The following is a 16,774-nucleotide window of genomic DNA, read 5'->3' as shown; positions in this document are numbered from 1 at the left end:
AAGTTAGGAACCTTACCGTTAATTTTATTTCTATGTATTCTACAGTTTGGGACAGGCCTTGAACCAATGGATGCTCAACGTACACGTTGAATCTCACCCAAAATGTTACAAATCCTCCAATTTTCACAAATTATATGATTAATGTATCCCTTCAATCATTTACTCATTCAACAAATATTTATTCAATTACTGTTATATGCCAAATAAAATCTAGCCTATCTCTAGTTAATTAGCAATTTGAATTAATGCAGTCCAAATAAATGAGATCTCACAGTGTAAGAGACATACTGAGGGCTAGAAAAATTTACTTAAGGAGTAGAATGATAAATATCAAAATTATTATATGGGAGTGCCTTTTTTTCCTCATTTCCTCATAAGTTTTCCATAATAAACATCTACTGCTTTATAAGGAGGAAAACAGATCGTACTGGAAATACATTTTCTGGTTTAATTGTAAAAAGATTTGGCATTCATTTAACTCCTTCTCTATCTTCCCCTGGAAACTTCCCTCTTGGCAAAAAGACCTCAAGGTCATAGGTATAAATTTATCCTTTTAATTTCTGGTTCTCCCTTTATTCCAAGATTGGAAATTTTCATTTTTTAGAAGAAATTTTTCTTCTTAAATCGAAGAGGTAGCATACTGCTATAGAAAGAGCCATCAGTCAGAAAGTCATCCCTACCTTCACTAGTAATAACTTGGAGAAGTTATTAAATCCCTCACAGTCCTAATTTCCTTGTAAGTAAATATGGGGTCAATAATGCCTTCATGATTGTTTGCAGAGGGGATTAAATTATTGGGCTGGCCAAAAAGTTTGTTCGAGTTTTTCCATAATATGAAAAGCCCGAACAAACTTTTTGGCCAATCCAATATGATAAAATGCCTGTCACATAGTAGGAGTATTCCAGAAAATAGTTTCCTTCTCATTCCACTTCCACATTGGTACTGAAACTAAGATCCAGACAAATTAAGATGTTTTGTCGAGCTCAGTGGTAGAGCTGGACTTGAACTCAGGCCTTCTAATACCAACCAGTTCAGCTCTCTGCCATCTATACCACACTGATTTTTCTAGTGCAATCAGTGATTAGAAGCAACACACATGGCATTTCCACTTCCTCTATGCCTCATAGCTCATATTTCTAGGCAGTTTAAATAGCACCAAACAAAGCATCTATCCCTTAACATTTAATGACAATCCTGCTCATTTGACAGTAGCCTTTGATCTGGTAAATTTATGGCTTTATTTGCCTCCCCACCTCCTAAGGATCAGGTGACTGTTCTCAAGTATAGAAAGAAAAGAAGCCAACCCATACATCACAGAGACAAGAGCTCACTCTGTTTGCTTTAAGCTAAGCCACCTTGTAGAACAGAAGTGCTGGAGATCACCTAGCATCATGGTCATTTAATTCTTGGGCTGCTCTTACTTCTCCCAGGACAACTCATTTCCAGCACTCTCTCTCTTTGAGTAAGATGTAGAAATTTAATAGTGACACTATGTTAGGACATGAAGAAGAACATAAGCCAAACATGAGCCATGTTTCAAGCAGGAGGTCAACACCAGTAGACTTTCTTAGAGTAACTGGAAGTAATCATTGTCTACAGATGTGACTGAGTTGTCAGGAAACACTATGGGCCCAAACTACAAAATTATGTTTATTGGGGTTGAATACTAATTTTTCAAAGAGCAAACACTTGGGAATTGTTATCAGAATAGACCAAATTGTCAGTCTTCTATTAGAAACCCTGAAATGCATTAATAGGTGTTTGGAGCTAGAAGGAATCTTAGAAATTTCTTACCCAAACTTTTTGTATTATTGGGGAGAAAGTTTATAGGGGAAATCTGAGGCTTAGACAAATTATTTTATCAAGGTCAGTGGTTGAGCCAGGCTTGAGCTTGTGCCTTTAAACATCAGCTCAGCCCTCTGCCATATGTCACACTGATTTTCCTAATGCAAGTCACATATTGGAAGTATCAAAAATGGCATTTCCATTTATTATATGTCTTATAGCTCATACTATGAGTAGTTTAAATAGCAACAAAGTACTTATTCCTTGACGTTCATTTTTTTTCAACAAATAGTTAATGATCCCTTGTTATGTAACAGAAGTAGATTTAACTGATGAAGAAACATCCTTGTGTTGAGGAACTGATGGGATTTCTCAGCCTATATTGTACATTATGGACTTATTCTTTACCTGGGGCTGAGCAAAAGCGCATTTTCAGCGCTAATAAACAATGACACAAAATGTCTCTGGCTTTCTCTATAAGAGAGTTTGTAAGAATTTCCAGGGAGTTAGTCATAGCACTTGATTATGGGTAGGAATGTCTTAAAAAGAAGACTACTTCCATCTCGGCATTTCATGTTTACTTCAACATTCTGGAATCTGCCCAAGCAAGGGGTTTGCCTTCCTTTGGACCTGCCTCCTGATTGGATAAAAAGGGGATTCCCAGTGACTTATCATATCAAAATTATCTTGAATTGTAAAAGCAATGAATAGAGGGAATGGAAAAGCATATGACTGGAAAGAATTATAAATAAACATATGAGTCAATGGAGGAAAGGATAGTTAACTTCCTAACCATTTGGAAAACATATCTTGTGTTACTTAATATTCTGCTTACACTGTAAACAGGTGAATAAAGACAAATCATAATGTGTTATAGATTTTGTAATTCAGGCCACAGTATCTACTTGTAACCACCACCAAATTACCACCACCAAATTACCACCACCAAATTACCAAATGTTACAGATTTTGTAATTCAGGCCACAGTATCTACTTGTAACCACCACCAAATTACTGCCTAGTACGAGTCAGAATCCAACTCTTCCTTCCCCATCCTGGAGTAGCATATTATCTGGGATCATAGCATAGTGTTTCGAAACGAAGAGGAGACTTAACATCGCTTTCAGACACTTCTATTTTGGTCAGTACACATTGCCTACCTGGCCCTCAGTTTCTCCACCTTTCAGATGGGAAAATAATGGGCTGAACCATCTTATAAAGCAGAGAGATGCTGTGATAATCAACTAAGATTATGTATATGAAAGGAGTTGGTACATGAAAACTGAGTTATATAGACAATAGCTATTATTATTATCACTGTCTTTAATCACTCAATTAAATCACTTTGTAATCAAATGCTTTGTAATGGAATTCACTATGTAAGTCTCAGGTTCCCCACTAGAGTTTAAGCTCCTTGAGAACAGAGCCTATTCATCTTTGGATCCCTCACCATCTACTGGAGTTCATGGAAACTTCTTCTGTTTGCCTTCCAGATGCACATCCTGTGTAAGGGAGTTTCTCTCTCCTTCCCTTCCTGGCAAGGGATGCTCATCAGAGTGGCTTTTAGAAAGGGCTTGAGTTCATTCTTCACCTGGACTCTGCAATTTAATTTTAGCCACGAGTGTTGATGGAAAAGGTTGCAGAGTTCAAGCCACTCTTCAGTGGAAATGAACCTGCAGAAGGGCACGAGGCCAAAAATAAGGCCCTTTCTAAGTGGTGTCTGGGGACACAGACTTCAGCACTTCAAGTGCCCACTAGTCCTTCCCTTGCTCCAGGCCCATCACAGGGGCATGAGGGTCCTGCTATAGAAAAGCAGAGTTGCCCTTTCCCGACACCAACCTCAACAAAAAGGAATGCACCTCAAATAGCCTTGTTCACTCAGTAATCGCTTATGGGAATCATACTTCTTAGCGTCCTCCTCTGTTTGCAACTGACACATCTCAAGAGGCCAGCTGTGGATAGCAAAGGAATAATGGGTTTTGTTTAGAGGAAGGAATTGTATGAAATGTTATTAATTGGTCCATCTCTGGAATGCTTCTTTGTCCCTATGAAAGAGGAGTACTACTGGGCTGGAGGAAGAAATTGTGTTCCATGTTAAAGGCGATACATTTTTATGTATAGTTCCTTAAACATTTTTTGGAATCCATTTGTTAAAATCCTTAGGAGCCAAGACTGTCATGTCTGTCTTATTTTAAACAGTATACTTGTTACTACCAAAAAGTGCTAGCCTATTGCAGGTTGTAACTTAAATGCTTGCAGTTACGATTAACATGAAGATTTATGTTGCTACGAATCCTTTTTTGTACCTGGTCTTCTGTGGCACTGAGTATCCAAGAGTCTCAGAAACTCCACCTTGAATTTCCAGACAACCCTGATATGCTTGCATGAGTTGGCAGTTCAAAAACCATTACTCCGATACATTTGCAGTTTGGTACTATTTTAATTTTCACTTATGTTTTTCATGCATAGTACTGTGAATTTATGTGTTTGCTCACCGTAGCGACTGTAATTAGGACAATTATATACCATTTACTTCAACCAGTGACCTGACCGCACTGTGATATGCACTATTCTAAGTGATGGAAAACTGAATGCAGGTCTAAGCTTCCCAACATGATAAGACACAGTACTCTCTGTACCAGCTCAACCCAGATCCCCAGGGTTATCTCTTCTGCTCTCTCTGCCTCTCGCTCTTCGATCAATATTGAAATTTTGCTTACAGTTTCCTCCACACACAAAGTATTTCATGCCTCCCTGGCTTCATTTGTGTTGTTCCTTTCACTTGGGTAGACCTTTCTCCACTTCTTCATCTGACTCCAGATCATCTTCAGAGTTCAGCCGATACATTAACATGGAAAGTCTCCCTGACCATCCCCTCGCCCTGCTGTCTAATTAAACATTCTTCGTTTATCATCATATGCCACCCTGAACAAGTATCTAACATAGCATCTTTCAAATGATATTACAGTTACCTTGTGATGTCATGTCTCTGTCTCTCACTATGAACTCCTAATGGAGAGAGAGCTTATTGTGGTTTGACTATCTTTGAATATCTTTTGAACCCCACAAAGATACGTTGAAGCCCTAACCCTGTTACCTGTAAAGGTGACGTCCTTTGGAAATAGGATTTTTGCAAGTAGAATTAAGGTGCCTGTTAAGATGACCTAATGCTAGAGCAGGGCAGGCCCTTACTCCAATACGACAGGTGTCCTTATAAGAGAAGAGACACAGAAACAGAGAAACGCGGGGGGAAGATGGTCAAGTGACCAATGGAGATTGGAGTGACAAAGTTGCAAGCCAAGGGATGCCAAAGGTTGCAGGCAACCACCAGAAGTAGGAGGGGGCAAGGAAGTGTTCTCCTCTAGAGCCTTCAGAGAGTGAGGCCCAGCCAGCATCTTGATTTCAGACTTCCAACCTCCAGAACTGTGAGAGAATACATTTTTTTTAAATTACTTTTATTTTTATTTTTTTTGGCAGTAGTACCACACGGCATGTGGGATCTTAGTTCCCAGACCAGGGATCGAACCCGCACCCCTTGCTTTGGAAGTGCGGAGTCTTAACCACTGGACTGCCAGGGAAGTCCCGAGAGATTACATTTCTGTTTAAGCCACCTGGTTTCTGGTAGTTTGTTATGGCAGCCTAGGAAAATAACAGAGCTCACCTTATTTAATACCATACTTAAAGTGGCCATGTAAATCTTTCCTCTTAGTAGACATTCAAATGATTGTTTAATTGTTATTTAAACTAAACTAAAAACACCCAGAATGTCTCACTGCTTCCTTCACGCCAGTCACTTAAGTCCTGACCAGCCACAAAGGCTAAGTTGCTCTCACCCTTGGGAAACCTCCCATCAACACAGTCTTTTCTCCTCTGGATTATTAAGTCATTTTATTACTTATAATAATCTTAATCCTAGATATTCCGGTGAACCGTAATGCATAGCTTGCCTTCTCGAAAGATTTCACAACACCTTGAAGCCCGGAAGAAACTCTATCTCAGTTGTGTAGTGTCACTTCTGTATGAATCATTTCACATTCAGCATGTAACACATTCATAACTACTTCCTACATTGTCCACATTTTCAAATGGTAGTGAGAAAAGTAAGGCTCAGATTAATGAAATCACTTGCCCCAGACATCAGGATAGGAAGTGGCAGAGTTGGGATTTGCTCTTTCCACTTCTGCCTTTGAGAAAGACTTCAGATCAGTAACCATTGACTTAAGTCCTCAACTGCCCTTGCTGTCACTGAAGAAGAAATCAGAGACTTCTGGCCAGCACCAGGAGCTGAGCATACAGATATGTGGGACAGGAAGACCCTGCCAGCCTAGAGAGCTAAAGGCAAACACACACAGAGTCACTTGTCATCTCCTTACATGACGTCCAGTGTCTCCCAGCTTCCTGTCGGATGGCTCACTGTGATCCAAATGCCCAAAATAGCAATTCAACATTTAGTAAGTGCAGGTTGGGTTTCATTTGTAAACAGTAGCAGAAAAAAAATGACACTGAGGAAGCTACCAATAGATCGTCTTTATCCTGTTTCTAGTCATTATTCTCTGATTCCTCCTTCCTTATTCCGGCAGACATAAGATTGGAGAGGGGGACTTTCTTAATGAAAAGCAGGAATACCCAAGCTGTACGGAAAACACACAAAAGCTATCCATTTCTATCCTTCAAAAGTGATAAGACTATGTGCCAGAAAACATTCTGTAAACTTCGAAGAGCTACAGCACGAGATGTTGTCATTACTTGAGAAATACGCACATGGCGTTTCTTGATGACTTTTATAGAACCAATAGTGGTTTTTCCATTACCTTTATTTAATTAATAAATTATATGTTTTATTATATAAGTTACAGATGTACGATATAGTGATACACAATTTTTATAGATTATGCTCCATTTATAGTTATTATAAAATATTAACTATATTCTCCCTGTTGTACAGTATATCCTTGTAGCTGATTTTATACACAATAGTTGGTAGTTCTTAATCCCCTACCTCTATCTTGCCACTCCCCCCTTCCCTCTCCCTACTGGTAACCACTAGTTGGTTCTCTATACCTGTGAGTCCGCTTCTCTTTTGTTATATTCACCAGTTTGTTGTATTTTTTAGATTCCACATATAAGTGATGTCATACAGTACTTGCCTTTCTCTGTCTGACTTATTTCACTTAGCATAATACCCTCTAAGTCCATCCATGTTGCTGCAAATGGCAAGATTATTTTAAATCTATTTTTATTATGTCACTATTAGTTTTGTTAAAAGAGTGTCTTAGCCAGCTTGGGCTGCTATAACACAGTACCACAGACAGAGTGGCTCAAACAATAGACAAATATTTTTCACAGTTCTGGAGGCTGGAACTCCAAGATCAAGGTGCTAGAAGATTTGGTTCCTGGTGAGAACATCTTCCTGCCTTACAGATGGCCTCCCTCTCATTGTATCATCACATGGGGGAGAGAGAGCCAGTTCTGGTCCCTCTTCCTCTTATTAAAAGGAAACTAATCCCAACATGGGGGCCCTGCCCTTATAACTTCATGAAAACCTAATTACCTCCCAAAGTCCCGACCTCTAAATACAATCACATTAAAGGTTAGGGTCTCCATATGTGAAGTTTGAAGCTGGGGACACAAACATTCAGTCCACAAAACATAGTATGTGATTTGAAACAACAATAACTTTTGCTCACCTAAGAAAATCCTAGGTATTCTATAACTTGAAGACAAGATAATGCAGAATGTGTAATTCCAAATATTCACAGGAACATGAAATGTTTGTTTCATTAACCTAAAAGGCTTAGATATATTTTAAAAATCAATGTGGTGAGAACCCTATGTTATATTCCTGGCCCTAGCACTTAAACAATAGTGTGACTTTAAATAGGTCACTTAACCTCTTTGAAAGGGCGGCCAAATCTTGGGCACTTTGCAAGTATGTATAAATGATGATAGTAAAGGATTATAGCTCATTCAGTAAAATAGGAATCCATGTGTCTTCAATGACATATATGAATAAATAAATGGGGAGAGACGAAAGCTCTGTGTTGCAGTAATATAATAAATATGGATGGGATGACAGAGTTTAAAATTATTCAATGATCATCATAGAAATAATTTGGGTGAGAAACATCGATGGACGCTAAAACTAAAGGATGGAAATGAGATGTAAAACAGGATTTTGCATAAACTCAAATAATCACCTTGCAAGGTATGTCTTAATTACAAAAGTAGTTATAAAGCAGAGAAAACTCGCCGATGCCAAGTGACCAATAATTAATACCACCAGTAATGGAAAAGTTGGCATCTTGTGCCACTTGATGGAAGGCAGTGAGAATACGGTATCGATCCTGTGATATTCTAGCCAAAAATTCATGACCTGAGTTTAATCATGCACAAACACTGGACAAACCCAAAAGGAAAGACATTCTATAAGATAATTGATTACTAATCTTCAAAAATGTCACGGTCAAGAAAAGACTGAGCAACTTATGCAGGTTGAAGGAGATCAGAGATACACGACAACTGGGAACAACATGTAATACTAGATTGGATCCTTCTGCCATAAAGAATATTATTGGGACAACTGGTAAAATTTCAATGGGATCTCTGAGTAAATGGAGACACAGCAATCCTTTGCACTAATCTTACAAACATTTTTCTCTAGATTTGAAATTGTTTTCAATTAAAATTAAAAAAAATAGAAAAAGATAACTTGAATTTTGGAAATAATTCCATTTTGTGACAGGAGGAAAACAAGTTCCAAATAGGATTTCAAACTGATAATTAGATTTGAGATCAATTTGAGAAACTTCAGTTACCATTGTTCTTTTCCAGAATAGAGGAAGGTATTTTTTTTTCTTAATAGATGAATGCTAGTGCTTGAAAAAAAATCTAAGAAACTTAAAATGATCTGTTGCTTTGATCTTCTAAATCGTAGTGTTATTTAGAGGAAGCTGGAAAGCAAATGAAATTTTATTCGATCATGTACATGGTGCATTTAATTACAGGCATTATTTAGGGGATACAGGAAACATTCTGCTGGTATATTTTGTTTCTTCCATGATAAGAACAAGGGAATTGTTTTGTGCGTGGGGGAGTGGATTTTTTTTTCCCCCAGAGGATAATGAATTTTAGAGGCTCTGTGTGTTTTAAGTGTTTCTCGGGGCTGATTAAAGCCTTGCACTTGGATTGGAAAGCTAGTGCTCATCTGTGTAATAAATGTCCTTTCATTGAATGAAAGAAAGACTTCTTCTTAAGTCAAAGTTAGAGTCATGACAGGATTACACAAGGACAGGTGGCAGACTGTCTATGACTGGGGAAAAGTTAACAGGGAAAGGCTTGACATTTAGAGTTAAAGGGACATTTCCAGACTTACTGAAAATTAGATTTTCTTGTGCTTTAATCTATAAAATTAAATACTCCTTCTTTGAAATGTACATATATTAATCTCCATTGTGTCCCAGTTACCTAGAGCAGCATCAGCAAATAACTGATAAATGATTTGAAAACTGAATAACAATGGATGATTGGAATGAATGGTTATCTCCTCTTAGTGATTATCTGTTCTATGCTCTCATTCTGGACGCTATGGAGCAGAAATCAACAAACTACCACTCACAGGCCAAATCTGGTTTGCTGCCTATTTTTGTAAATAAAGTTTTATTGGAACACAGCCATGCCCACCTATTTATCAATATGTATTGTCTATGGCTGCTTTCCTGGTGCAATAGCAGAGTTGAGTCCTTACAACACAGACTGTACGAGCCATCAACCGTACAATGTTTACTATCTAACTCCTTACATACAAACGTTTGCCGACTCCTGTTCTAGAGAAGGATCAAGTGCTTAGAGTTTAAATGAGGGTAAAGCCCAAGAGATACAGCCTGATAGGGTTTGCTCTTAGGATATGATTCATAACAATTACTTCAGCTTCTTAGAGCCCCTTGAAGACAACTTCTAAGTAATAATCTTCCTGTTTGCTCTTCATATCCTGCATTAGGAAAACAGAATCCTCTCTGGGTATTACAAAATAAGGAACTGGAAACAGATAACTGCTGACAAAGGTGTTACAGGACTAGAAGGATAAAAATGAGACAGTCACAGGTCAGTAACTGCAGGAAACTAATAAAAAGAGAACATGAACGCTTTTACTCGGAGCTCACCATTGCCTGCTACCAACGCTGATGTTGTTGGAAACTAGCTGCCTGAGTGGGAGCCCAGGACTGCACATGCGCCAGCCAGCACAGTTGCTGCCACTGCTGGAGAGGGGAAAAACATACTTTTTTTTCTTCACTCCTTCAAAAGATGGGAAAAACATACTTTTTTTTTCTTCACTCCTTCCAGACTCCCATGTGTGCCAAAAGATGGGAAAAACATACTTCTTTTTCTTCACTCCTTCCAGTCTCCCATGTGTGCCTCCCAACGGCATAAACTAACAAGAAGCCAGTTGGCAAGGGTGTCTGACAGATGTGGTTTATGAACTGCTAGCCCCAAGAGTAGAAAGGAGAGAGAGGAACAGCGAATATGAGGCTGAAGGACAACAGAAACAATTTGCCAAAGGCTCATAGTATTTAACTAGCTTGATGGCCAAGTTCATCGTCTCATCAGAAGATCCTCTTCAGTAGTGGTGGTAGTGATGGTGAGATGAGGTGCTATAACATGATGCAAGGAGAGGACAAGGTGTCTATAAAGTCAAAGAACTGACAAAGAATATAAGAGGATTTGATATACTTTAAAAACATATGGTGGGAAGAGAGGAACACTACTTGCAGAAGCTAGAGAGGTAAAGCTGGACAGGGGAAACATCATGAAGAACCCTATGCCTGATGTATGAAGTGGCAGCACAGGCAACAGATAAACATCACTGTGGGATCTGACAAAGTTTTATCCATTCTAGGGATGACATTCTTCATTGGAGGAGTCAGATTCCAGATACCTAGGTCAAGGATTGGTGAAAGGAACCACAGGGAAGTTTCCATTTTTATGATGATTCAGATTGATTAGCCATGGCTGCCTTTAGATCTGAATTCTGAAGGATTCTCACCATCTCCAGGTTCACTGGGAAAGAGTGCCACGGTGCCTGCCACCAGCACACTGTATCATACGTCTGCTACCATGATTCACAGTAATATGTATACCTGGGAATATTCTTTAATTTAGGAGTTTCCAAAGACAGCAAAAGGATTTGTTGAGAATGAGTGCTATGACTAAGTAAGTCTTCAGTATACAGTTTTATAGGGAGAAAAAAAACCTGTCTGCAATAGATTCTCACATTAGTCTCCAATTGTTCTTAGTAAAAAAAAAAAAAAATGGTGATAACATGAGTAAGTGTTGCTAAGGGAATAGGTTTTTGGCTGGTCTGACTCAGACATACTTCTGTGGGTTGCGCTGGTTCCACGGCTACTTGCCACAGTTAGATATGTTGCTTTAGAACATAAAAATTCTTCGTACAGTGAACACTAATTTCAGTCCACAAAATTGTATGGAAATAAACTTACCTTTACTTTTTTATATATTAACAATTTCTATATTGTTTCAATTCCATATATAGTTGTAGATGGGAACACAAAACGAAATCAATTAAGATCATTGCCTCACATTTCCTCTGAGGTGGATTTTAGAATAACAGAGACCATGTAGTGTCTTATGGGGGCTGATCTTACCTGATATTTAATGAGTCTTCCATTGTTGCTGTGCTGCCTACAAATCCTCTTCAGGTCTTGGGTGTACACAGTGAATTAACTGATTCGGCGCCACGCCGAGGCGTGGAAGATCTCTGGGAGGTTTTCAGGGGCTCTACACACACACACTCAGCTCTTTGCTTTCTCCTGGTCTCTTCCTGCCACTCTGGGGCCTATCTGATCATCCTCACAGCTGTGCTTCCATAAACCCATCTTGGCTTTTCATCTGCTTTCACAGAGATGGCCAAAACAATACAGAACCTCAGGGACCCATCAACCTCTGTGCTCTCATTAGTTCCCTCCAGCCCTTCTTTCCCTCCTTGAAAGCTGGGTAGTATTAACTCCGTGGGGTGGGGTGAGAGTAAGGCTAAAGGTAAGGAAGACCTTTAATTCAACAATATTCTCACTACATCTGCTTCTGCGATTACTCAAAAACAGCCTTTAATTATTGAACCTTTATGTGTTCATGTAGGAACTGATGCAAAAAGCTGCAGGTCTGATGTCTGCATTTTCTCAGATCTCCCTGAGCATGCTCTCTTTTTTAGGAAATAGGTGTTTATTCTCTTAGTTCCTGCTTTGGTTCTGCTTCCACACACACACATGGAAGTAAGTAAATGAATGACAGAGGCAGGTCCCACATTCTGTAGATGTGGAAGCAAATAAGCCAACCTGACCAAAAGTTCGCATAGCTGATTCATGGCAGAGTCAATCAAGAACCAAGGCTTTTGACTGTGAGGTCAGGGCACTTACCTCCAGAGCTGTGCTTTTCCAAATGCGGTGAGCATGGAAAAAAATGGGTCAAATGACTTGAACTGATGTTTCGCAAAAGAAGATCTGCAAATAACCAGAAGTACATTATTAGCCATCAGGTTAATTAACTTTATTAGTCTCCATCGAAGTGAAAATAAAAACCACCATGTCATGTCGCTCCATACTCACTAGTATGGCAAAAATCAAAAAGACTGTAAATACCAAATATTGCCAAGGATGTAGAACAACTGGAACTCTCACACACGGCTGGTAGGAATATGAGAACTCTTTGGCCGTATCATATAAGTTGAAATATATACTTACTATACGATCCGCCATTTCTACTCCTAGATATTTATGCGAGAGAAATAAAAACATATGCTCACAAAAATAATATAAGAATGTTTATAACATCCTTATTCATAACAGCCCCAAACTTGAAACAATTCTTATGTCCGTGAATAGGACAATGGATAGAAATTGTGATATACTCTGGAATACTATTCAAAGGAACAAACTACAGATACTACAGAAACATGACTGAATCTCAAAAATATGTGCAAAGCAAATCACACACACACATACAGACTCACTTACACATATACATTGTGTATAATCACACACACACATACAGACTCACTTACACATATACATTGTGTATAATTCCATTTATGTGGATCCCAAGAGCAAGAAAATATAACCTATGGTGACAGAAGTCAGAAAGAGGTTCTCTCTGGACAGAGGTGGGGCACTAGGAAAAGACACGTGGGAACTTTCTCAGGTGACGAAAATGTTCCATATTTTGTTTTTGGTGGTGAGGGCAGGTGTGTTCAGTTCAACGGAGTCAAATGAATAAATCGTACATCAGACTTAACGTTTAGGATTTGTACATTTCACTTTGTGTGAATTACACATACTGTAGTTAAAAACATATCAGAAATTAAGTAATAAGATAGTTTTGTTAAAAAATGTAAGGTCTTGCAGGAAAAAAGACGGCGGCGTAGAGAATGGACTTGAGGACACGGGGAGGGGGAAGAGTAAGCTGTGACGAAGTGGGACAGTGGCATGGACATACAGACACTACCAAATGTAAACAGATAGCTAGTGGGAAGCAGCCGCATCACATCGCACAAGGAGATCAGCTCGGTGTTTTGTGACCACCTAGAGGGGTGGGATAGGGAGGGTGGGAGGGAGACACAAGAGGGAGGAGACATGGGGATATATGTATACATATAGCTGATTCACTTTGTTATACAGCAGAAACTAACACAACAATATAAAGCAATTATACTCCAATAAAGATGTTAAAAAAATTTTTAAATGAACAAATCAACAACAGCAGCAAAAATGTAAGGTCCTGAAGCAAACTGGGAGAGACTAACAAATGTGGCTTCTTTAACGTGTCTAATCAGAGATTCTAATCAGATAAGCCTGAGCAGAGATGAGGAATCCGCCTGTTAATTAGCCTCCCCAGGTGATTCTGATGCAGGTGTTCAGAGGACCACACTTAGAGAAATACCACTACTCACTTTGCTGTCATGATACATTTTTAACACTATTTTTAATGAGCTTTCCTTTGATTGCTCATTTTCCACTTCCATGTTTTGGGGTAACTATTCTCCACATTTCAGCACTGATACTGGTTTAAAACAATCCTGTCTTGTAGTCTGAATATCTGGATTTGTTTCTCTGGCCTATTAATTAGGTTTGATTATGTGAACTGTCATAAAATATTGATATTTAAATCTCTTAATTAAAACACTAGTGGGAATCGGAGTTCCCTTTAAGGCAGAGATTTGCTTTCAGCTAGAAACCTATGTACATGTGCTACACATATTTTTTTTCCCTGCTTATTTTGCTCTTCAGCTGGAAAGCGTGAATAAGAAAACATTACCTTATAGGCACAATGCCTGCCAAAGAATGTTGTTCATAATAGGTGTTTAATAAATAGAGTTTGATAAATGAAGATGCTTGAATTGGAATGAAAACGAATAGTTTTCATTTCCTGAAGAGTTCAGGAAAAAGAAATAAAGTAGCGCTTTGAGAGAGAATGAGCTTGAAAAGGTTTCACATAAATGAGGAAGACACTTGAGACTTTCTTTTTATACCATGTATTATGTCTGCACAGTGTAGCTATTTTGTTTTCTCATTAAATCCCCATATGTACTTTGTAAAGTAGGTATATATTATCCCATTTTACAGATGAGGAAAGAGGCTTGAAGTGCTTTAGTGGCCAAGATCAAACAAATATTGCATTAGTCAGACTTTTCAAGTTTGTGAGGCAGAAGTGAACAACCAAAACTATTTCAGAGGCTTATAACAACTCACATTTACTTTTTGTGGATCAGCCTTGGCTTGTTTCATATGTCTGCATGGTCAGATACAGCTGAAAGAGCAGACTCTGAACAGAGCTTGGGAGAGGTCACAAGTCAACCACACAGGGGCTCTTAAATCTCTGCTAAGTCATCACACCTGCTCTCCTCCCATTGGCAATGAATGAGAATGTCTGAGCCTCTTAGAGGGAATGTAGACTGAACATCTAGTGTTATGGGCTGAATGTTTGTGTTCCTCTGAAATTCTTATGTTGAAATATAATCTCCAGTGTGAGGGTATGGGGAGGTGAGGACTTCAGAAGGTAATCAGGTCATGAGGGTGGAGCCCTTATGAATGGGATTAGTGCCCTTATAAAAGAGGCTCCAGAGAGCTCTCCTCACCCTCTTCATCTCCCAAGTGAGGATACAAGGAGAAAACGGCAGTTTACAACCTGGAAGAGGGTCCTCACCAGAACCTGACCATGCTGGCACTGTGATCTCAGACTCTAGGTCCCAAAATCATTCTCTGTTGTTTACAAGCTGCTCAGTCTATGATATGCTGTTATAGCAGCCTGAACTGGCTAAAACACTTGAAGAAAATACAATACAACCTATCAACAATGGTAACTGACAAAGCCAAAATTCAAATTCATATTTGTATGGTATTAAGGTCCTTTTTCCTTCCAGTAAGATCATTCATTCACTCACTCATTCACTAATTTATTAATTCAATAATTATTTTTTGAGCTATTAGTAGCATGTACTGGCTACTAAGAGGTAATTTGGCTCCAGAAAGAACTAATTGAATCCTCTCTCTCACTTATTAACTATGGAATAACTAAAATTATATTCTACCTCATAATGGGAGTGAAGTTTTAAATATTTATCTTGAAAATAATGACATATGTACAAATTCCACTTGTGCAAGTGTGAGACCCTATATTCAAAGCCTGCTTCACACGGATCCCTGGAGGCTTTATTTATCTTTCTGACACTTTCTCTGGTTTACATGGATCCCAAATTTTAGGATTCTGGAGATTAAGAACATGTTAACTAAGTAATTTTGGAAACTGATTTCACTTTGACATCTAACTATGTTAAACGAACCACCATCTACTAGAGCTACCATTTCACATCAAAAACAAAACAGGATGAACAACACATACAATTGTTCAGAATGCAGAAAAAAATGTTAAGCAGCATGAAAATATATTTCACATATTGCCTGGCTTACAATTGTTTTCTTATTGCAAATTCTTCAGCTTGGTATGCTTCCTTTTATCATGCTATTGTAAAAAATATTCACATAGGTATGATGATGCAGATTGAATTTGATGTCCTAGTATTGTTTCACTCGATTTGGAATATTATGGAAAAACTGAGAGAAGCCAAAAATATAACATCTTACTACCTACACTTCTCCCGTGTACTGGTCTACAAAGAAAGCAGGTCCAATGTCTGGTGAGACTGCAAAAAGGTATTTGGGAGAGTGTTAGCATGTGGCCTAGATTCCCCCAAAATGGGGAGCCAGGAGTATATCTGAGAGGGATGCTGGAATTTGAGAACATTTTGTCCTGGACTAAATTGATCTAAGGACAAGTGTATTAGAAGAGTATCCTGCTGAATTCAACAGCTAAAGAAGTCACCAACTGGTGACAGTGGCTCAGACTGTCCGTAGAGCTGATTTATTTAATTCAAAAAATTTTATTGGGTGCCTACTATGTGACATATAATATTTCTAGGCTCTGGGCATGTGACACTGCACAAAACAAGAAGCTGACCTTGTAGATCTAGTGAAGGTGTAATAGCCTCTGCTGAGCACCAGTGCTCATATGTGACTTCTAAGGCAGTTTTCTAATGATTCTGTGAAACACTGCAGCATAATGCAACCATGATGTGGTCAACCTTCCTCTCCCTCTTCATTAATTTAGCAAAAGGCTAACAGTAGTACTATTAGGCTATGGTAAGATGTTGCTACTTTAAATCCTGCACTGTGACTTAATTGCATGTGACCAGCATAAAACTAACCCTGCTACTCATGTGTTAAGATCCTTCCCTTAGCAAAAACCTTAACAAGGTTGATGAACAAGTCTCTGCAGGATCTGCCCTGTGACCAAACTTGCATAGTACCACTTAGCATGCTCCAGATACATTAGGGTTTTTTTCCAGTTACTTCAACTCACCAAACATTTTCATGTTTCTGGATCACTGCCCATGTACTTCTTTCTGTCTGTAATGCTTTTTCCTCC

At 38.7% G+C, this 16,774-nt stretch overlaps 1 long non-coding RNA gene across 2 annotated transcripts in view; it reads right to left on the bottom strand.

The window, feature by feature from the left end:
• Positions 1 to 16,774, bottom strand: part of LOC141276869 (uncharacterized) — a 304,160-nt gene that overhangs the window by 194,931 nt on the left and 92,455 nt on the right. For both annotated transcript variants that reach the window (XR_012327120.1, XR_012327119.1), the window contains exon 3: positions 12,214 to 12,297. This is a non-coding gene — a long non-coding RNA (uncharacterized lncRNA). The remainder of the gene's footprint in view (positions 1 to 12,213; positions 12,298 to 16,774) is intronic.

This window comes from Tursiops truncatus, chromosome 17, assembly GCF_011762595.2.
Source record: "Tursiops truncatus isolate mTurTru1 chromosome 17, mTurTru1.mat.Y, whole genome shotgun sequence".
In the NCBI taxonomy this organism is placed as follows: domain Eukaryota; kingdom Metazoa; phylum Chordata; class Mammalia; order Artiodactyla; family Delphinidae; genus Tursiops; species Tursiops truncatus.
Note: the sequence above shows the minus strand (reverse complement) of the source record. Positions and strands in the feature narration are given on the sequence as shown.